This window comes from Marmota monax, unplaced genomic scaffold (assembly GCF_021218885.2).
Source record: "Marmota monax isolate L192 unplaced genomic scaffold, Marmota_monax_Labrador192_F-V1.1 WCK01_AAM20220418_F8-fsc00012, whole genome shotgun sequence".
Lineage (NCBI taxonomy): Eukaryota > Metazoa > Chordata > Mammalia > Rodentia > Sciuridae > Marmota > Marmota monax.
This window is the reverse complement of record NW_026695227.1, coordinates 12,038,201-12,061,687: the sequence shown is the minus strand read 5'-3', so window position 1 is coordinate 12,061,687 and position 23,487 is coordinate 12,038,201. Positions and strand designations below refer to the sequence as shown.

At 36.9% G+C, this 23,487-nt stretch overlaps 1 protein-coding gene across 19 annotated transcripts in view; it reads left to right on the top strand.

The window, feature by feature from the left end:
• The window catches only part of Sox5 (SRY-box transcription factor 5), a 983,564-nt gene that overhangs the window by 4,609 nt on the left and 955,468 nt on the right, over positions 1 to 23,487 (top strand). For 4 of the 19 annotated variants that reach the window (XM_058576213.1, XM_058576201.1, XM_058576204.1 and 1 more), the window contains exon 1: positions 9,560 to 20,760. The exons of the other annotated variants lie outside the window; for them this stretch is intronic. The gene's annotated coding sequence lies outside the window, so the exon portion shown is untranslated. Of the gene's footprint in view, positions 1 to 9,559; positions 20,761 to 23,487 lie in introns of those variants that run through there. 19 annotated transcript variants of the gene reach the window in all.

The following is a 23,487-nucleotide window of genomic DNA, read 5'->3' as shown; positions in this document are numbered from 1 at the left end:
GTAAATGAAGTTCTTAAAAATGCAAAACAAGGCCCTAACCTTTTGCTTGAAAATAATGAATATTGTAATTAAAGTGGAAAAATGGAGCATCTAAGCATTTGTAGTAGGGCAGAAACTGAGACACTTTTATTGACTTTCAGCTGGGCCATATTGGGATGTTTTTGTAGCACTACTTCATAAACTTTACCAAATCCAATCTCCTTATCTTGAAAATTGAGTCGAAGTCAAATGTAGACTATGAATTTGGGGAATGTGTTTTGGGCTGTGTTCTCAAACCCTTACCTTTTCAGCTGCCTAATGAGGACCCTACACTTCAGGATGGGCCCTTGACAACAGGCTATTTTGCTTTCATGGACCCTTCTGAATTCCTGCCCCATTTGCCCAATTTAAACTCTGCCTCATAAACTAATTAATTTAAAGGTGTAAATAGTTCATTATGGTTTAATTCTCTAACTAGATGATATTATCATTTTTGCAGTTTATTATGATCATCCAAATCCTTGGAGAAAGAGTTGTGGAGATTACAAGTATCAAGGAAAGCTGCCAGGAGGGAAATACTTATAAGCACAAGGATTTTTTTTTTTTTTCAGTACCACTCAAATCAGACCTTACAGGCAACTAATTATTCTATTTACAGTTAAAGATGACATTCAGAAGGTGCAGCATATTGATGAAATTAGGGGGAAATAAATACATTTGAAAGGTACATTAAATAACTATCCTTAAAAATTGAGCCATTAAAACGGTGTGTCCTGGGGGGTAGTGATTGTGGTAGTATCCACTTCTAACAAATATAGATTTGTTCATTTCCTATTGCTTATAAGTTGAAAACCAAAGACTAGATTATATCTTTGATGCTGTTCAACTACTTCATGGTTTCGTAGTGTCTTGTGTCCATAAGGGACAAATAGTGCAGCAACCACAGGGATGGGAAGTCTCTATTTTGACATCTAATACCTGAAGGCACTTAGTTCTTTTTGTAGCACAGTTAAAGTTTAGTAGGTAAGGGAATTCATGAAGAAACCAAGAAGCAGAGGCTATCCCAGTAACTTTTTTTGTGTGTGTGCTACTGGGTATTTAACTTAGCTTTACCATTGAGTCACATCCCCAGCCTGTTTTTATTATTATTTTGAGAGAAAGTCTCACTTAATTGTTTATGGTCTTGCTAAGTGGCTGAAGCTGGCCTGGAACTTGCAGTCCTCCTGTCTCAGCTTCTTGAGCTGCTGACATTACAGGTGTGCACCACCATGCCTGGCCCCATTAACTTTTGAAGCTTTTCAGTTTAGGTCTACTTGTATTTCATGTAAGACTTTATTTGGAGTTCTGAACTTTCAGGGCTCTGCCTGCCTTAACTTCGAAAGCGGAAATTATAATATTCTTTCTTATAGGGGTATTGTGTAGATATTACTAGAAACTATGTGTGAAATTCCTAACAGTGTTTGTTATGAATTAGGTGCTCAATAAATGTCAGCTATGCTCTTTTCTGCCAGACAAGTCTGGGATCTTTTTGAGAAGTCCAAAATAATGCCAGTGTCATCATGGTGGGGGCTGCTGATACTGTAATAAATAATATTTGAAACTTCATTTTATACTTACTTTAAACTTGAATCTTAAGATTAAAAAATATCACTTTCTTGAGGCTGAGAGCAACACTTTAAAATAGTGATTCAGTTAACATCTATATATGATCTCTGACAATGTGGTTTTATTAAGCTGATGTATTTGGTGCAAGTGTGAATTCTATCTTTTATTCATATAAGTGTTACTTCAGTAATTAACATTTTTATCCTACATAATAGGTAAAGACAAAGATTTTAGGACCTAACTTTGTAGATTTCTCTTCATGTTCTCTTTTTTTGATTCCCTGCTAGCAGATATGAATGAATAAAAGTTGATTAAGATTTAATCCATTGCTAGTTATTCACCTCTGGGTTATATTAAGTTATAGTACATGTGGATGCATAATAGGATGTCTGTTTGGAAAAAAAAAACTGATATTGCAATGTTTTGCTTTATGGAGTCCACTGTTCCTTCAATATATTCATTTGTTTGACTTAGGTGCAATGAGAAGGGCCCCCTAGGCAAAGCCCCATTTGAAGAGATCTTGGACAGTCATAAGATGAAATTAGCCGTAGTGTTCTCTTCTCAGTGAAAATTTATCTACAAGTACAACTGATCAAAGATAAAGGAAAAGTTTCTTAAAAAAATAAATAAATGACTTGGTTGTGGCATTATTTTGGACTTCTCAAAAAGATGTTGCCGAGAGGGATTAGATTTGTAAGATACTTACTGGGGGAGCAAGCAGGGCAATGCTAGGAGGACTTTTTTTTTTTTTTTTTTTTTTTTTTTTTTAATCATGATGCAGGTTTGACAAAGAGGCAGGGAGGAAAGGAACACTGAGGAGGAAGAAGATTCACTAATGTAGTCCAGGACAGATTTGGCTAGGCAAGTGGGAGTTGGCCACTGGAGGATTCCTGCCTTGAAGGAATGGCCTGTATCAGCAGCCCCCACCATGATGACACTGGCTGGAGGAGCCTCAGAAGCATGGCCTCTGTGCAGAAGTGGTGCTGGAGCCACAGGGCAGCTGCTGAGTCAGTTATACTCTCGAAACACAAGATCTGAGTGGTCTGATTGTGGTTTGGCAGTAAAACCCAAGGGTTAGCAGTACTTGCTCTGGTCAGGTGGATCAGCCACAACAAACAAACAAACAACCCCCCCAAAAAACAAACAAACAAAGGGGGAAAAAGAGAAAGACTTGGCAGTTTCTTTGAATTTTGTGGTGCTTTGTTTCCCTGTGCTGTAATATCACCTCACTAGTCAGGATTAAATGAGGTTATATGAGATCATATATAAGTCCATAGGACTGTGCGTGGCACAGAGGAAATGTTCAGTGTACATCATTCTCCTTCTGATGTACTCACAAAATGCAGCTGAGAGTCATAGCTCAATTGTATCAAGTGATCATACATGTATTTAGACAATGAATATTTCTGGTAATTAGAAAGCATTGTTTTTTTTTGCAAGCAAACACCCTTAATGCTTACCTTTTAAAAATAGCTCCGTTCATTTCTCATGCTTCGGTCCTTTTTATCAGGGTATAAACTGTACCAGATAGACCAACTGACCTCAACCATCTTCAGGTAATTCTCCCCTAAAGCATGAGGCAGACAGAACTCTCTTAGTTTCCTTACCTCTGTAGGCTTTCTATTCAGTTGAGCAGCAACGTGCCATAAGTCTGCATTTTATCTTGAGCCTCAAACACCTTGCGAGTCTTTGCTCCCCTGCGTGACTGTTCCTAAACCAACTTGCTGCACCACAAAGCACTGAACTCAAGTGGCCCTCAGCGCCAGCTCCTGCTGTGATGAGTCACAGAGCCACCAGCACTTTGTTGCGTTAGATTTGATCACTGCCATGAGCAGTCCTTCGATTGTCAGCTAAGAGCCCCTTCAGGGAGTTGTCCCTTAATAGAAAGTCTCTTTTCTTCCCTCCTGTTGTAACTTTAAATTAAAAGAAACTGTAGAGGAGCTGGTGGCAATGCAGCAGTTCATTCTTCTACCCACTGGGAGAACAACATCTGAGAAAAGACGTTATTGGACTGAGAATTGAGTTGTTGCTGTTTTGGGGGCCAGGGTCGGGGGGAGGTTATGGTAGAGGATGAAGTCCGTGTCATGTAGACCCAGAGTATCACTAGTAAAGTATCTGAGAGCAATGTTTTTGTGTATACCAGGGAACATTTTTTGGATATGAGACACCCACTTGGCCTGTGAATTTCTGTGGGATTCATAAGACCACTGATTTTGGCCCCAGATTTTTTAGGTGGCTCAGTGTGTACTGTGGGAAACTGGCACTGAGACAACTTCAAAATCCAAGTAGGATGGGAGGCAGGAAAAGAGAGCTAATTTTTGACACATTCCTCAGACAAGGGACCCCTCTGGGGAATCTGTGCCCAGGATAAGGACTGCTTATTGTGAAGATTTTGGCATAATTTTTCCCAAATAGTGAGCACTGGTTACTTCAGTGCCTCTGATTAAAAAAGCAAATGGACTTACTTATATTTGAGAGATGAAAAGAAAAACAATGTTAGTACTTTTGCTGACTTGTTTCCTAGATGGTATTTCTCACTAAGTTCTTGATTTAATTCTCCTCCGTGTCAAGTTTTATGCCCTTTACAGTTGCTAGTCCTTCCCATTCTGGTTAAAGGAACTGCAGCAAATCTGATGCCTGATGAGATTTACTGGGGCAATTCATGGCTGCCGAAAGCTGAAGTTGTTTGATGTGTAATATCAGGAGCAGAGTGAGGTTTGCATGTAAGTTCTTGTGATGCTTGGTTTTCCTCTGCAGTATTGGCACCCTTTCATATGTATCTGGCAGAATCACTCTCATTAATTTATTCTTACATTGGGAACTGTTTCTGAACAAGAGAATACTATTTCTTAAAATTTTTCCCTGAGTTTTCTTATTTATCTCTCAGCCTCATCTCCAGCCTCATCAGCCTTCACCACTAATAGAATTATTAGGGTCTTTGCTACATTCAGTCAGGAAATACAGTGATAATTGTATGACTAAACAAACGTGTATCTCTATCAGTATGTGAATAAGCTAAATGAGCCCACTCTACATTTAGGGAATTCCTCAAGTCACACCAGTGCTCTTTCCTTTCTGCCCCCTGTACCCCACTGCTTGTGGGCCTTTTATCAGCCTTCCTCTTGCCACATATCATTCTGAATTTTATTCATCTCACTGCATGAAGTGAAAGATGTCTTAAGTCCATTGCTGCCTGGTTTGGCAGGGGTAACCTTGTTAAACGTTAAGGAGACCTAAAAGGTGTCCTGGTAGATGGTAAGCTCCCAAGGGCATTGAGTTGTGTCCCTAGTATAATTGCAACACCTCAAACTGAGCAGTCACAGGATACATGGTTTCTGAGTGAACATAAGCTTGCAAACTGAGGTTCATGTTAACTCAAGGAATCCTTACATGATGGAGAAGTAGAAAAACAAACAGCTATTGACCACTTACCATATTTCAGGCTCCATGCTAGATGCTTTACATGGATAATCTCATTTAACCTTCTCAGCCTCCCTATTAGATGAGTATTAGCCCCATTTCGCAGAAGAATGAACAGACTCCAAAGGGTCAAGTGACTTGCCATCTTTCCTCAGCTCTAGTGAGCAGGAGAGTCATTGCCTGAATTTCAGTCTGTTGGATTCCACCACTTTCACTCTTTTCCATCATTTCAAGATGTTGATGTGGAATTTCTCTGTAAAAGTGGAAGCAACTAGTAATCACTTCCTGGCTATAATACGTGACAGGAGGAACAGAGGGGAAAGCCATGACTGAGCTGTAAAATGGCTTCTAACTGTTGGTTATTATTTCCTAGTACCCACTCCATATATTAACCCACAAACATTTATTGAACACACAGATGCATGCTGCTTATATCTTACTTAATGGGACCTCTTTTATGTCTTTAAGCAGAAATGCTGAATACATGAAAACAGGCATCCGAGGATAGGGTTGGAATGTATTTCTCAAAGATAGTCACCTAGTTGAAAGCCACCTGAGATATTTGTTAAACATAGACCCTTCTGGTCCCTACCCCAGTCACATAGAACCTGAATTCTGTGTGATTATAACACTGTAACTCTGAATTTTTACAAAGTTACTGGTGGTGATTCTTTGCATATAAAAAATTGAGAACCAGTGATAAAATTTTTATTGATTTAATTTGGTAGCAAGAGATACATATATATGTATATATATATATATATATATATATATATATATACACACACATATATTATATATTTTATATATGTCATATATAATATATGTTTTATATATAACATATATACACATATATAATATATATGTATATATCATGGAAGTTCAGTAAGAGTGGCAGGAGCGAGATAAAGCATATCTGGTTGTAAGGAGACTATTTTACTGATGATGTAGTCTTAGAGTTTTGAACTAATTTAAAGAACCATTAGTAATTTTGAGTAATTATAAATACCATTAGTATTTGTAATTTCGACAACATATAGCATACTTAAAGTCAAAAGTAAAAAGTCTTGTTACAAAAAAAAAACCATAATATGGGGCCCAGGAAAGATGGAAGTTTTATGTATTCTAGCCTTGCAAAGAACTTTTTAACAGGCCAAATCAAAGGTGGTGAAGTATAATGAAGACTACAGACAGACCTGTTTATCCAGCTGCATATGCCTGAAACCATAGAAAGCACTGAATCGTACACATACAGTACCATGATTTTTCTGATACATACCCATGATAAAATTTATAAATGAGGTTTAGGAAGATTAACAGTAATAGCTGATAATTACATAGGACAATTATAAGATATTGAATGTGAATGGGACCTCTCTCAAAACATTGTATGTATTTGACCTTCTTTTGATGAGATGAAGTGAGGTGAATGATACAGGTATTGTGACACAGAATTTCCATACCATGTGAGGGTTACTTGAGTACAAGTACCGTGACACCATGATAGTATATCCGAGATGGCTACTAAGTGACTACTAATGGATGGGTAGCATATATGATGTGACTACATTGGACAGAGGAATGGTACCTGTTCCAGGCAGGGTGGAGTGAGATGGTACAAATTTTTGTCATGAATTTTAATTCTAAAATTTCTGGAATTTTCCATTTCATGTTTTTGGGCGTTGGTGGACCATAGGTAGCTGAAGGTGTGGATAAGGGGGAAACTACAGTGAATAGAGAAGTAAGGAAAGAGTATGCTGAAAAGAAGTCTGAATGAGATAAGACAAGGGCAGGATTTTAACTACACTTATATGATGCTTGCAAAAAAAGCGCCTTTTTGCAAACAAAAACCCTAAACCATTGTTTAGGATCACACAAAGGATCAAACCTTTTCATGGAATCAGAACATAAGAAACTGTGTTTGTTATCCTGGGAGCAGCAATTACTATATGAGAATAGGGACCTTGTCTATTTTGTTCTCTATATGATCATAGCATACAACAAATATTTACTGAACAAATTACAGGCTTTCACATGAACTAGAAAAAGACGCTTTTCCATTATACAAAAATATCTTGCAAAAAGAGAGGGAAAAAATTCTTTACAAATCTGAACCAATAGATAGGTGATCATAAAAATGACAGTTCTTCATAAAACCACATACTTTTTGACCTTTTGTTTAACATTCAGTGAAATGTCTGCTGGTTTGCCTGTCATCAAGTATTGCCTTGTGGCTAATTCCACCTTCTATAATGTGGTGAAGATCCACCATGGTGCCTAGCACAGTGCCTGACTGATATTAGCTACTTAATAAGTATTTGATAAATAATTCAATCCATGAATGAGTATTGGCTTGGGGCAAGGGAAGGTGATAAACCCAAAGCATCCTGAGACTACAGTTGCTCTTATTCACTTTGAATTCCCAGAGTGACAGGCGATTTAGCCATCTTTATGCAGGCGACTTTCCCATAAAGCTCAAGGTCTGGTTTGGGGATTGTAAAGGAAGGATGTTTGCTAAGGTAATGACTGCAAAAGTAGGCTCAGCATTGTTAGAAGAGGGAACCATTCATTTGATCTGAAAGATGTATGGGGGGGAGAAAAGGTAAAAAGTAATTCTAAACCTACCAGGAGTTTCAGTAGAAAAATGGCCCTAATTCAAGCAGCGTAATGTTAACATCAGTGCACGTCTCATGGCTCAAACCCCTCACACTGCTTTGGAAATAAAAGGAGATTGTGTAAAGAATTAGCAATACAAGGCATTTTTTAAGTGCTTTATTACAGAGGCCTGTGATACTCTGTGAAATCTATGCAGCCTCTTTCTTCCTGCTGTGCTTAATTTCAGAATCTGATGCTATTACCTATCCTTGGAGAAAAAAAAAATCACTCTGTTAACTCTTAAAAACCAAGTTTAACATTTCACTTGTTTTCATCATAATCTTTCTGACATTTCTTGGGATGAGAAAAGTGGTGTATTTAGCCAGGGAGGGTTTGCCTTGGAATTGAGTTATTTAGGATTGCTTCTAGGAGGGGTGGCATTGGAGTAAGAGAGAAAGTTGGTAATAAATGTCAAAGGTGAAAGTTTAGAAACAGCTCAAGCAGTTTGAAGAATAAAGACTGTGAAAGAGTTAGTACAGACTGTGTTTGGCATGAATCCAGAGCAGAAGCCAGAAAGGTAAGTGGGTTATAAAGAAAATCACGCAGAAGCCAGGAGAGGAATGAACTCTTAACTATTAGGTGGCTATCTTCTTATGATATGAACACCTGCCTACCAAAAATAATTTTTTTCCTGCCATGCCATCACTGTACCCCCTTTCCTGTCTCACACAATGTTGATTGATAGGTTATTATTGCTAGACATTGTGATAAGCAGTTTATTTTTATTGAATCTGCCTAATGACCCTGATAGAAGGTATAGATGTTGTCCTGTTATACAGTTTCCTTAAAGCTAAGCTTACCCAAGGTAGTGTAGCTAATCAGTGGCATACTGAACCAGAAGTGGTCCTTTTTCAAAGACTAGGCTTTTATGCATTGTAACATGGTAAATATATTTATTTCATTTTATTTTATAAAATATTTTTTAGTTGCAGGTAGACACAATACCTTTATTTAGTTTTAGTTTTTTTTTTTTTTTTTTTTTTGATGTGGTGCTGAGGATGGAGCCTATTGCCTCACATGTGCTAGGCAAGCAACTACCACTGAGCCACAACCCCAGCCCAGTAAATATATTTAGATCCTGTTAAGGCATCCCTCAAAACAATGCCTTTCTTCTATACCCACTTTCATCACTAGTATTTCCCCTACAATCTTCTCTATTTACCATTGTCAGGCTAGTCTTCCTGACATGCTATTTAGGTCATGTTACACCTTTCTCAGAAATTCAAAGTGCCTGAGTACTACATGTGGGTGGAACCTAGATGCTAATGTCTGACTTTTAAAGTTCTCTACAATCTGTCTCTGTCCCATCTTTCTTTTCAGGCTCATGTTTAAAATCTTTTCCTTCAAAAACAATTTGCTTGTGATCTGGTTCAAGCTGAACAGTTTCCCAGATGACTCCCAAACTGTCTGCCACTTGTCAACCCTCTAAGCTCTTCTCAGCATGGCAGAGGCCGTGGCCACTGCAGAAAAGCTACCGCTGACACTGGAGCCCTGCCCAACTCAGGGACTTCTTCCAGAGTTGCATTTGTCCATCTGCTTCAGACCTCTTCCTCAGTCGCCTTTCCTTGGTTCCCAATCCACTGGGCCCTGTATTTTGGCTTTCTCTAATTGTTTTGTCCTTTCCTTCATTGAGTAATCAACAAATATTTATTGAGCACCTGCTATGAGCCAGACACAATGCTAATTGCTAGAGATTCAGTAGTGAGTGGAATAAACGGGCACCTGTACACAAGGGTTTAAAGTCTGTTAGGGATGAAAAACATTAATCAGATAATTACTAGCACCTGCGATGATTACAGATTGTATATCTGTACTTCACAGAAGTATACAGAACATATAGAAGAGGTATCTGATTTATCTGGGGGGGGGGAGGAACAGTCAGAAGGGGCTTCCAAGAGAAAATCACATATGAAAGATAGTTAATGAGCTAAAGAGGGGAGGAGGAAAAAAAAAACACCTTTGAGGCAGAGGGTATAGCATGTGCAAAGGTTCCTAAGAGTAAGGGAAAAGGGTGAGATCTTGGAATTATAAAGGCAGAGTGACTTAAGAAGTGTGACAGGGAAATGGATGGAGAAGAGGCCATAAGAGGTAGGCTGGGAATAGACCATTAAGCCTTCTGGGCAATGTTAGAGAGTTGACTTCTCAAGGGTGACAGGAAGTCCTATCAAGGGACTAATACCTCCCACCCCCTCATCACTAAGCTTACCCAATACTCAGTTCAGTGATTCAGTGATCACCTAGTGTTTCCGTGTTTCACAGCTTTGGAAGAGAGCTGCCTAGGCCCACTCTTCTCCCTGTTCCCCAGGGCTTTGCTGTGGGGAGATTTGACACCAAACACATAATGCCTCTAGTCAGCATTCGAGTACTGGCCCTCACATTTTTTTAATGTCTTCCTTTTGAATATATCTTTCCCTTATATAGAGATCCTGAAATCCTGTGCATCCTTAATTTCCAAATGAAGTTTTCCTCTTTCACAGCAGTTTCACAGAATATACCGCTTAAGATCACTCTCTCTGATCTCCTGACACTTAAATCTATAACTATCTTTGAGGGTTTTGCCATATATTGTACCATGTTGTACTGGCATTGTGAATATATCTAGCCTCCTGAGAGGGAGCATGAGTTTGTGCCTAGGTCAGTACTATACTCCTATTTGGGATCATCATTCACCTCTTTTTAGCCAGATAGTTTATTTCAGTGCTCTCAGTCTAGGATTGGTCATTTGCAGAATATGGATAATTGTATTTACTTCATAAAGCAGTTGTGAGGAATTAATGATAGAATGAATGCAGAGTACTTAAATATAATCTCTGGCACAGAGATTAGTTCTACCACCTGATGACATTTGTTGGTTATAAATGTTATTCTTTGAAATCAGAACCCTGTATCTTATTACTACTTTTGACTACTTAGAGTTCTGTGAATATTTATTAAATTTGAATTTGAACTTACATTTAAGTATCATTTCTGCCAGGGGATACAAATACAAATAAATCTTGTTTTTTTTTCTTTTGGTCCATAAGAACCTTAATTTGATAGGGGAGTTAGTTATAGAAACTGGTGGTGGTTTTTCAGTATGACATGGAGAGTGATGGAGAGCTATAACCCCAGATAGAATATTTTGAGATCACAGAAGAGAGTTGGGGATTGTTTCCTAAGTGGATTAATGCATGAGCTGAATATTCTTCTCGTTGACTAATTACATAATAAATACAATGTAGACATAGTATCAACTCGAGGTTCTATAATAAGATAGCAATATTGTTATACTAGCAACCACACACATTCCATCTTTCTTTTAATTCTGTGTTTCTCAGTAAAATGTTTTCTACTTGTTTTCCTTTATTCTAAAACAGTACTAAATAAGATTGACTTCTTACTTCTTCTCTCTCTTTACCTATTCCTTACCTCTCCTCCTCCAAACCACATGTCTTTTCCTCTGTTGTCCTGGTATAACTTCATCCTGTTGTTGTTTGGTCAGTTTAGTTACAGGTTGACTCTATGTAAATGTTATTGTTGAGAATATTGTATGTTGATTACTTTGACTTTTTTATGCAACTTCTTTGGTCTCCTGAGGTAAATAATGGTCTATGATCAGACCTACACCTTTTACTGAGAGTGCTCAGTATCTAAGAACTCCTGTGCCCTGACTTAATGGGTAATTGTCCTATCCAGGGCTGACCTTGGGAGCAGCTGATCCTAGTGGATGAATCATTTTTTTACTGATATAGTTTAGAATTTTTGGAGCCAAGCAATGATTTTAGAAAACCAACCAACTAACCAAAAAAAAAAAAAAAGAAAAACCCAAAACCAAACAACAACAACAAAAACAACAACAACAAAAACCCCAAAAACAAAACCCCTCACCAACTTTCAGTTATATTGTTTGTCTTGACTTTAATGCAGATAGTGCGCCTCCTATGAACTGACTTGGGTGTACTGCTGTTTCCCTTGGTGAGGCAGCAGGTGGTGCCCTGAGAAGGCAGGAGGGTATTCCAAACAGGCAGAACAACTGGAGTAAAGAGGTATGGAGGTGAGGAAGAGCAAGGGGGCGTTTGTGAGATGACAGTGTGGTACTGGTGGAGCACAAGAGGGGTTTAGCTGAGATGAGACTGGGATGATTGGCTGTGGTCAGATCAAGGTGGTCTTTTTATCACAGATGTGTGTGCACTAGCTTCTGCCTTGTAGGCCATGGGGACCTTTAACTGATAAGTAATATGGCCTGTTTTGATTGTGAATGAGCCAATGACAGAGGAGCCAAAAAAAAAAAAGGAAAACAAGTCAGCAGTTAAAATAATGTCTTGCATATTTGGTGACACTTTAGTGGTACTGCATTTGTAAAATTGTCAGAGCGCACAGTCCCCCAGAATGCATATGTATATACATATATTCATCATTTATGTGAATGTGTTGCTACTTTAATTACTATTCAGGTCATGATAAATACTTAGAAGGAGGTTCAGTTTAAATGATGGCAAATGTAATGTTGTATCATGTCAGAGTTCCTGGAAGACCAAGTCTGGTATAGAGATCTGCATGCAGTGAGCTTTGGGCCAGGGCTCTCAGAGACACCATCTAGAAGGAGAAATGTAATGTGAGATAGCTCAGGCTTCAGCTGGCCTGTGGGGAGCTCTGAAACTGGATGGGTTTTCAGAGACCTTCTGAGTGAGGCCAGGTATCCAAGTCTTTGTTATTTCATGTGGGTATTGGCTATGGGCCCCTGGGGAAGGGCTAGAACTTTGAGCAAGGACTTCTCCCAAAGGGATTGAGCTGTAAACCTTTGGCAGACAGTATTCCTGTAGCTGGGAGATATGTGGGCAGTGTTCCTCAGCTTCTACTGCAAACAAACATCCTTTCTGATTATTTCTTTCTTTCTTTAGAGTTAGCAGTTTTTTTTTCCTTGAAATATGGCTGTCCAACAACTGGCAGTTGGTCTGAGATACAGTTCTGCCATATTCCTGGATTCACTTACATTTGCATTATTAGTATTGAAAAATCTGTAATTTTTTTGTATATGATGTGTGTGCAGGAAATATTTTAAAACCACTTGTCTGTTTCATAAGCCTTAATTTAGCTAAAATTTAGACAATGTAATCCATAATCCACTTCCCCAGCCATATGAAAACTGTCATGTGTGACAAAATGGTAAAATGAAAAAGTGAGAAGGCCATTAACTCCTTCCTGTTGTGACAATGAGGGCCCCTGTGGTAATTAGATTTTAAAAAAGCAAAAAACAGGAAAAGCTTGTGGATCATCTTGAAATTTTCTGGCTTTGGAGAAAATTTCCTTATGGAATGAAACTAAGGAAACATTTTAACTGGAGGTGGGTCCCCTGATTTAACCTGGATATAAGATGGCGGGGATGGTGTCTCTCTGTGTATTGAAGGGGAGAAAGATTTGTTGCACAATGAAGTGGATAAGAGACTCAGCCAGGAAGTAGAGTCCTGGGTTTTTCATGTCCTTTGGTAGGCATCTAGGTCTATACCCTCCTATTTTTTTTAATCATGTATATATATTATCAAGAAAAAATTACTAACAGCATACAAAAATAGAAATTAAAAGGGATTGAGATAAACAGGGAATTAAGAAGATCAATGAAACAAGAAATGTAAGCAGAGGTTTTAATATTTTATTGGGGAATGCCAGTGGATGTCTTCTCTGTTTTTAGCAACCACCTTGTGGACTACTGAGCTTGATTTGTAGAGCATATGCTGTATACAAATGAGGACAAAGTGCAATGAAGACAAATTGTGACAGTTTAATGGTTTTAATATATGTAACTATTTAAATAAGATAATATGTGCTCCAAGTATTAAAAAGTAAATTGGAGAAAATGAGGTTTTAGAATATAGTTAGGATGCTTTAAAATATTTTAAAAACCAGAGGAAGATTGTGTGTGTGTGTGTGTGTATGCATGTGTGTGTGTCTGTTTATGTGTGTACACTAGCCAGGGTCATAATGACTTAGCATTTCCTCCTGTTTACCAATTCCTCATAATTAACTAAAAGGTTGGGGCCACACTGACACCATTATTCCTCTGTAGATCTGACTCTAATTTATGACCCATATCCTGCTTTATATCCTAGAATGCTTTGAATGTTCTCTCATTGCTTACTTTTTCTCAGATTCATCAATTTATAAATCAGTTAAGTGCAGTAATTAAAAAGATATCTTTATTTGTGTCATCTCAGCAATAGAGAACCTGAAAAGACAAAATTTATATGTAAATATAAATTCCTCATATCTTTTAGGAATTTTAAATCTTTACAAGAATTTTTTTCTGGTAAAACTCAGCCTGGTTTATAAAGATTATCCCAGAGTCATCTTGTATCTCAACTTCAGATAACTTAGCTTGCTTATTAACATCTTTATTTTGTTAATAAGAATTCATTTCAGTTATGTTCCCATTTTTATATTTAACAGTGCCTATTCTAAACGTATTGGTGCTTTGAATTTCTTGGAAGGAAGGAGATAAATACACTTCAGGTTGCATTATTATTACTTTCCATTATAGAAAAAAATTAAAAGGCATCTGGATTTGGAACCAGCATATAGAAGTCTTAATAAGGATATGGTAATTATGGTTGGGTCCCTAAGGACGTCTAATCACATAATCTTAAATATAGTTCATAAGTTAAAAGGCAGAAACCTTGTTATGCTAGAGATTGCTATTTTAAACAAATAATAAAAGTTAAGATTTTTATTATACTGCAAAAATGATCTTTCCATTATTCAGAAAGGAGTATGTCTCAAAAAATTATGGCTCAAAATCTTCAAACAGTTACATCCATATTTGTTTCTAATTCCTCCATAACTATTTGCATATTCATCTTTTTTTTTAGTTTTATATGGACAAAATACTATTTATTTATTTTTATATAGTGCTGAGGATTGAACCTAGTGCCTCACTAATGATAGGCAAGTGCTCAACTGATCTATATAAGTGCTCAGCCTGCGTATTGATCTTAATAGCAATTTAAGATAAGCAGTATTATTGGTTTGACCATTTTAACCATCGTTCATTCATTCAGAAAACTTTACTGGGAGTCTGTTCTTTGACTCTGGGTTCATATTACCATGAACTGAGTAGTGATGTTACAGTGATGAGCAAAGAGATTTCGTCCCTTCCCTTACAGAGCATCCAATCCAGTGAGAAAAATGAAGGTTAATCAGCTAATTATGCCAATGAATTGAATGGAAATACTCTCTCTTCTACATTGTTATTGTGACTGATAGTTGGACTTTTTTAAAAAAAAATCACTAAAGCATAGAATCTTTCTTTTCTTCTTTGGTACTAAGGATTGAACCCAGGGTCTAGTACATGCTAGGCAAGTGCTCTGCTACTGAGCTACAGCCCAGACCTTTTTAAAATTGATTTTGAGATAGGTTCTTGCTAAGTCTCTGGCATTACAGGTGTGCGCCACTGTGCCTGCCAAGCATAACATCTTAAAGAAGAGTACCTACATTAAATGTTTTATGATTTTAAATGTTTATGAATGTATTACTGTTTCATTATTTATCAGTGTTTATAAGTTTGCCAATTAATTGATGTGCAGTCAAGACTTTTCAGTATGACTCTCCTAAGATCCTTATTACTTTCTTGGGTAAACCACACTCATAATACATGTTTGGTGGTTTTTATCTTTAATTTATTAAAAATCACAGAGAAACTTAGAGGCATTTGACCAGTGTTTTAGTCAGCTTTTATTTTACCACTGTGAGCAAAAGACCCAACAAGAAAAATTTTAGAGAAGGAAAAGTTTATTTGAGGGTCATGGTTTCAGAGGTCTCAGTGCATAGATGGCCAACTCCCTTGCTCTGGGTCCGATGGGAGGCAGAACATCATGGTGGATGGGTTCAGAGGAGGAAATCAGGTCAGGACATGACAATCAGGAAGCACAGAGAGACTCTGTAGACCAGGGACAAAATATAAACCCCAAAGGCAAGTCCCTAGTGACCCACCTCCTCCACCATACCTTAACTGCCTACAGTTACCACTCAGTTATTCCATTCAAGTGGATTAATGCATTGATTTGGTTAAGACTTCTTAACCCAATCATTTCACCTCTGAATTTTCTTCCATTGTCTTACACACGAGATTTTGAGAGACATCTCATATTTAAACCAGAACAACAAGCAATCTAAGTGCAGAATTGCTACTTTTAAAGAAAGCTTTATTCCAATTTTATGAAGTTATTTGACACTCTGTTTTGTGGTTTTTAAAAAACACTGTGTTTTTTTTTTCTTTCCAAAGCATTCAATTTAGTGTCACTTGATTTTGCCCTGTAATCTCATTAGTTACGTAATCATCAGGGGGTCGTGGCCACCAGTTTCCCTTGGTGGAGGTAGGCTGGCTAAGCACATGGTGTTGTGGGATGGGTGGTGCTGAGTATTCTGGAATGTATCACAGAGGAAGAGCACAGGGACCTCTACAGAGACGCACCTTCATTCTGGAAATCCTGGAAGGCTTTCCTGAGGAAAAGACCTGGGGCTGTGGTATGAAGAGAAGTAAGGCCACCTAAGAGAAGAAGGTGTGGGTGAGTGGGAGTGGAGAGGAGCATGTATACAACTCTGACGTGGGAGAAAGCGTGGGATATTAAGGAACCAAGAGGAGTGGCTGGAGCAAAGAAAAGAAGGGGAAAGATTGTGTAGGGGGCTGGGATTGTGGCTCAGTGGTAGAGCGCTGGCCTAGCATGGGCTGGACCTGGGTTCGATCCTCAGCACCACATTAAAAAAAAAAAAAAATAAAGGCATTGTGTTGTGTCCATCTACACCTAAAAAATAAATATTAAAAAAAATGATTGTGTAGGATGAGGTTGAATGAGGCAGGAGTCTTCTCACACCCGGCCTTATGGGTCCTATTAAGATTTGGGGGCTTTATCATGAAAGCAATGGCAGGTAACTAAAGGATTCCAATTTGTGACTTAAAAAGATAATTCTGGCTTTGTTTGGAAAATAAAGTGAAGTCAGTTAGGTGGTGATTGCAGTAGTCTATATAAGAAATGTCATTTTCCCCAAAACTATTCCATTTGGGGGGAACCTGACCCTGCTAGATAATTGTGTCTTTGTACCACTTGAAAGAAAGCAGAATTTAAATTTGTCAGTTTAAATTTTTTTATCATCCAGGAAGACCTGGCAACTATGTAGTATTTTCTATACTGTACTTTTGCTTACCATTTTCTTCTGTTACATAGTTACATCCACCATTTCAGCACATTATTTCTCAAAACAATAGGGAAAATAGCCATTCTTTTGAGATGGTACCCTGCTATTGACTTTTCTTGAAAAGACAACAAGTGTGTTTATTTTATCACTGCAAGTCTAAAAATTAACCATGAAGCATTCTTCTTGACTTCTCAACTATTCGTAACAAAGAAATGTTTTATTGCAATTTCATCAATAATTCAAATGCAACTTAAAGGAAAGTAGGGCAGCATCAGGAAAAAGCACACTTGTTCCATAATTGAGTCGATTAAATAGTATCGAGTCCTACTGTCATAGACATATTGATGAAACAACTTTTGTAAGTATGAAGAGTCTAATAAGAAATAGGACCTTAAAATTATGAGGCGACATCATAGACATTAATTTTTTTCTATTGTAAAATACAAACAATGAAAGCAACCTTTTACTAGTGTGCAATAATAAAGGCACAGCTTTTGAAAGGTGCTCTCCTCAGGATTTTAGTAGTTTTCAAGGCTGTGCAGTAATAGCCCAAGCTATTTTGGAACTGTGCATACATTAGTGTTCTTGTGCAGCATGATACAATAATGTGTGAAAAAATCTACGATCACACCTTGTTTAAATTTGCAGTTTTTGTGCATAATCCCACAGCGAGCTCTTGTCAGGTTTTGACTGAATATAAGAGAAAAAAAGTTTACAGAAGCCTACAGATTGGGGTAGGATGTAAATATCCGATGATAAAAATAAGGTTTTTTTTTTTTTTAACATTGCATATTACTTTTTTGAAAGATCAAAGGCATTATGTCAAGTTTATATTACATATATAATATCTTGCAAATCAACCTGTGGTTAATTTCACCCAGTGAAACTTCAGAATGCATGTAAGTAGCCACCTAATGAAAATGTGTATCTTCTCCCTATAATATTTGTGGAGTATGACTGAAAAATTTGGAGTTTTATTTTTGAAAACATTGAACTATGATTTATGCATTTATATTAATGTTGTTTTTCAAGATTATCAACCAGAGAAGCCAAATCCTTATTTCAATGATGCCCTGGTTCAAAACATCTTGGAAAACTTCCTTTCTCAGAGTTATGTTTTGAACAATTTACAAACCTGACTAAAAAACATCCATCTTATTACTTTTTAATCATATTTCATACCAAAATTCATCTTTTTTATTCATCAGAATTAGCTATAAATTTTTGTCTCTGAAATGATGAAAATGACTAAAATTGACTTTCAATTGGAGTTTTTAATTAAAAAATGTGTCACCTTTAAGGATGTTTATAAGTGGGTACATATGCCTATGTATGCTTAAACTTGGTAGTTTCAGGAGGAGGTAAAAATGCTGTCAGTAAAGTCTGATCTTTGGTGACCACTAAGAAGGGAAAATACATTTGAACTTAGATGACAAGGTATGTTTGTTTTAAAACCAGTTGAATTACTCTTTAATGACACCTTATTTTAGTTTTTACAACATATACAAACAAAAATGCATATATCTCTTTTAGAATGCAAGGCCAAAATACCTAACATAATTAGTAGCATATTTTATTATTAAGACAATTAAAGGATTAAGCAACTACAATGCTAATCTTATGTTGGCAGATTCTTCAGATAATGGTTCTTACATGGGAACATCTCTGTATAATTTTATTTAAATACTGCCATTTACTGTATGATCTGTAAATATGTGTATTTCATTAGTATCTTACATAATCCATATTAATTTTCATGTCATTTAAAGGAACTAGTCAGCAGCACTTAGAATGTTCACTTCAGTTGACCTCTTCATGTAAATAATTGATCCAGTTTTTAAAACTATTAATGATTGTTTTCTTAAGCACCAGAAAAGAACCCAAATAGTTACATGTGCTTGAAATGTAAAATAATCAGAATGAATTCCAAATATTTTCTTCATTTAAGAAATCTGGGTTCACTCAATATTTATGTATTGAATGATTTATGAATCAAATGAAAATAAAGTAGGTCTAAATTAAAGTATGTATATAGAAATATATCACTTTCCCCACTTGAAAAACTTTTTGTTTTCCTTTTTAAACACCGAAGAAATGAAAGAAATGATTGCAGACTTAGTTGAGTATAGTTTTTATTTTCTGAGTGTCTCTAATGGAAGGAAGGCAAAAAGTTAAGATATAATTTTGCTGTGTCCCCTTTCTATAATCTTGTATAGCTCCTGATTTCCAGCTTTAGGGAAGTAGCAATAGGGATCAAGTTTTAAGAACAACATCAGTATAGTTCTTCAAACACTGATAGGTTTAAGTGCACACCATTGTTTGCACATGAAGATGCAGACCACCTTTTGCACCACCTTTCAGTATAGCTGACTGGCCCATTGGAGACCACACAGACTTCTTGTTTAAAGTGGTGTGTAATTTGTGTCAAGCAATTTGTGTCATATTGATTCTTTTATTCTAGTTAACTAATTGTATTAACATTTCTTTTTTTCCTGGATTCATAAAACTAAATGGCTTTTCTTTTCCTGAGTGCATATATCCTTGACTTTTCTAAAGATTTTAAAGTCCAGGATTTATGCTGGAATTGCTTTATAGGAATAGCTACTTCATTCCTTTAATACCTCAGTTTGTATTAATGAAGTTGTGTGCTGTTTTGTTTTTGCCAAGTTTGTTTTACTAAAAGGGGGAAGTTTTGAGAGACAAAAGCAAGAGGAATATGTATTAGATCTTTAGTTTTATAGTATTTTACTTATAAATTGCCTATAAAGTTTTGATAACAGATGTTGCATTTGAAATTCCAAAATTCTATTGAAGGAAATACTGTGATGTTGTTCATTTGTGGTAAGAGAGTTGTTGATTGACAAATTTTTAAAATATAATAGAAGAGAAAGTAAAATATCAGCAGTTTTTTTTTCACCCTATTGATAAACGTAAACTTAGAGTGCATTATAAATGTACGAACTAAAGGTTAGAAGTTTTGGTTCTAGAGAAGTTAGGCTAGTAAGTAATGTTTATATAATCTTGGTAAACATTTCCCCATGACTGAATTTTGAGTGGAAAACTTTGCTTCCCTAAAGACTGTAAGTGAAAAAAAAAAAAAATAGGGACTGTTTGTGTGTGTGTGTGTGTGTGTGTATTCTTATTCACTTGTGTTTAGATCCAGCTTAATACCAAGTAATGCCAACATCTGGCAAAGAGATGGAGATCTGGGAATTTGTTGCTTGAAACCCTGGGACAAAGTGTTCTGATCTGACCAGCAAACATAGCTGTGGACTTGAACTGGAATCTTCAAGGGGCAGAAACGTCTTAAGTGTCTGGAAAATTGGCTTGTTGAGTCACCATGAAGGCACTAAAACAAAACTAATTTTAAGCAGGTCAAAGTTCAGTGATTCCCTCTGGAATTCAAACTTTTTTTGAGTCTCATGTTTAAGTGAAAAGGGTCAAAGTTGATGCACTGTTACAATGTTTTGAATGCTTTCCCTTAAGAACAGCCACCCAAACTGGGATTAGCATGAGGAACTGCAAGGCTGGCACTTCAGCGTCTGGGTTAAAAATATTTTAAAGCAGTAAATGCAGTCAGTACAGAGAGATCCCTGGGAGCCTTTCTATTCAAAAATGTGTGAGCTCAGGGCAGCGACTGCAATGTAATTTAGGGCAGTGTATGCTTCATAGCTTTGAGAATATTGCTTCCCGTTAATGTTCCATCGGAGGATGGTAGGATAGTAGTAATTTTAGAAGGTGGTATTCCTGTTTGTCTTACATCGAAAACTTCAGAATAAATAAAAAGAAACCTCAATCGAACAAGAAATGTAACTGTGGAAAAGTACCAATGAATCTAAATTTGAACTGAACAGATTCAAAGCCAGCATGAGTGTAGGAATATTTTTAAGGAGGAAGCTATGACAAAAACAACTATCCAGAGAGTGGACTGCACAGGTATGTACCATGTGGGCACAGAACTTGCAGAAACTTCCAAGAAAATGCCTGGTCAGGAGTGCGGTGCTTTAACTGTGACTAGATGAAATGTTACTGAATATTTAAATTGAATTATTTTAGAAGATGGAAACACAAGAGATTTAATTTCAGTTGCTGGCATTCAGATGATGTCTAGCTATTCTGAGTAAGCCAAGTCATTAGCTAGTCACAATTCTGTGAATTAGATAGCGTTGGGATCTTAGCTCACCCTCCGAATGATGAGCGGGTCTAGGACTTCTGATGCTAAGATGTTATGCCTTAGCTTATGGGATTCTGTAGGATTTTTCTCAGTCTGAAGATCCTGTTGCTGATAAGAATGAGACCTAATCAAGATTCTTGGATATTATAAAAGAGCCTGTCCATTTATGAGTTGTGTCTAGGAAACAAGTGAAGAACATTTACACTTCCTTCAAATTTTAGGGACTCAGCTACTAACTCTGAGCAGCTATGAAATTTGGCGAGTACCCAATAGCTCACTAAACTCTCTAGGAGTTCTTATGGTATTAGCTATTCTATTTTTTCATGTTATAAATTGCAGAATAATTTATTGCTCTTCATTATCAACCTGTGATGCTTACCCTAAGGAAGCTTTAATTGTTTAGTTATTTATTCAATAAACATCAGTTAATTTGAAGAATTTTTTTGGTGTGTTTATTGTCTTGAGAGAGATGAACTCAGCCGTGTCTATTTATTTTAGTGAGATAAACTAGAAACACATGGTAATATTTAATAAAAAACGCATATAAAAATGAAAGGCTAAGTTATTCATGTGTGGCACGATGACTCTTTCACAATTTTTAATCAGAAAGTGACCCGCATTGTACTGAAAAAATGGGAAGACCACCTTCATGTTCTACACATTTTCATCACTGATAGTTTAAAAGTGGTCTCTGATTTAGATTTTTAAATTCAATGTGTTTATGATTAAAATGATGAATGCTGCTTGTTTTAATTTAGCAATGAAGGAGGAAGAATAAGGAAGGATTAAACATAAAATTTAGAGTAGAAAAAGTAAAAATGACAATTTCTTTCAAGAATTGGTATTAGGATTATAATGCAGAGGTATTTCTAGGGTACTTCTTTAATTATTTGAATCAAATATAGAACAGAAATTTAAATTTTTGAACAGAGAATTTTTTAGAACATTATTTGCTATCTGAACCGTATAAAAACCCAGAAACACGAGTATATTTAGTATTGCTCCCACACATACCTGATATGTATCAGTATATTTAGTATTCTAATTTGTTATTGCAGTAGGACTAGTTAGTAGTTTTATCCCAAGGGACTTCTTTAAAAAAAAAAAAACAAAAAACATGAGTTGCTCTGAACTTTTGCCCCTCTAAACCCTACAAGTCTTTGCAGGGAGAGCTTTTGAAGGGGTAGTAAAATACCTTGATCCCTACATCTCTCTCTAGGCTCTGTCAGCTGTTAAACTTGTGCTCACTGACTGCTGGTTCCCCACGCTGTGCTGATCCTTTTGTTTAACTGGCATTTCTTTTGGCTTCTCCACTTAAACTAGCTATCAGATTCCTATAGGTCAACTCGATAGTTTGCCTTGTAGCAAGCTCACCTGAAACATCTTTTGAGGTATGGCCTATGATTTCATGACAAATAGTCACCTCAGTGGGGAGCTACAGAGCTCACCTCTATCTTCCAAGGGTTAACAGTAACCTATAATAATAATTTGGTGACACAAAATGCTTCTTTTTATGCATTACCTATTTCCAGAGGCCTAATTTAGGTTTGTATCAAAATGGATATCACAAACAGTACAGCTTCCTGCTGAGAAGCAAAGTGCTACTGAGAGACTTTCTGTTATTCTTCTGGTGGCATCTGGGAGGGGTGAAGGAACACTGGGGAGTGTTGGGGAAGCAATTGTCAGCCGCTTATAGTGTAGCTGGGACCAGCCGTGGTGGAGAATGGTTTTCAAAGGCAGAATAGCTTTATGGAATTGTTATACCAGGAGCTGAACTTTGTTCTATTACACTTGAGAGGAGGCAGATTGTGGAACAAGGAAAACAGCAGAAGTGGCTACAGCAGTTACCTTATTTTTCTGTCTGATTTTCATACTTCATGTTCTTGGCAGCAGTGACTGCGCTTACCCAGGTGTAAATACAAACATAATAATATAGTGCTCAGGAAGTTTTCAACTTGAGGAGTCTGTTAAAAGTCTTAATTCCTTGTCGTGGAATCCCTGGATGTGGGAGTCAGGGCAATCGGAAAAGCAAACAAAGTGAACTGTCAGCGTGTCCCATCTTTTCAAACATTTTACCCTATTTTTAAATTGCTTAGTACGTACCCTAAACATGCGGACTCTCCATTGTCCTAGTTCTTCTCCCAGAGGAAAGCAAATTGAAAACAAACTCAAATCTATCGTGATTTTTCTTAACTATACCCAGGAGTATTGTACTTTAAATAGAAACATTGGAAGGATTGTGTTTCATAAATGTTTATCATTACTATTTCTGCCTATGCTGGTAAGTGAGAGATGGGACAAATATGGCAATCTTATTTTGCACAAGGGGTCTTCCAGTGAATCCTTAATTCACCGCACAGAAGCTAAGTTATCCTAGGCTGGGGAGCTTCTTTGAGCCCAAATATGACCTGCATTTTAGAATAAGGGCTGGAGATGCTTAAGCATTTTCAGACTTTGGGCTCTAAGGCAGCTTTCACTCTGGGCTTTTG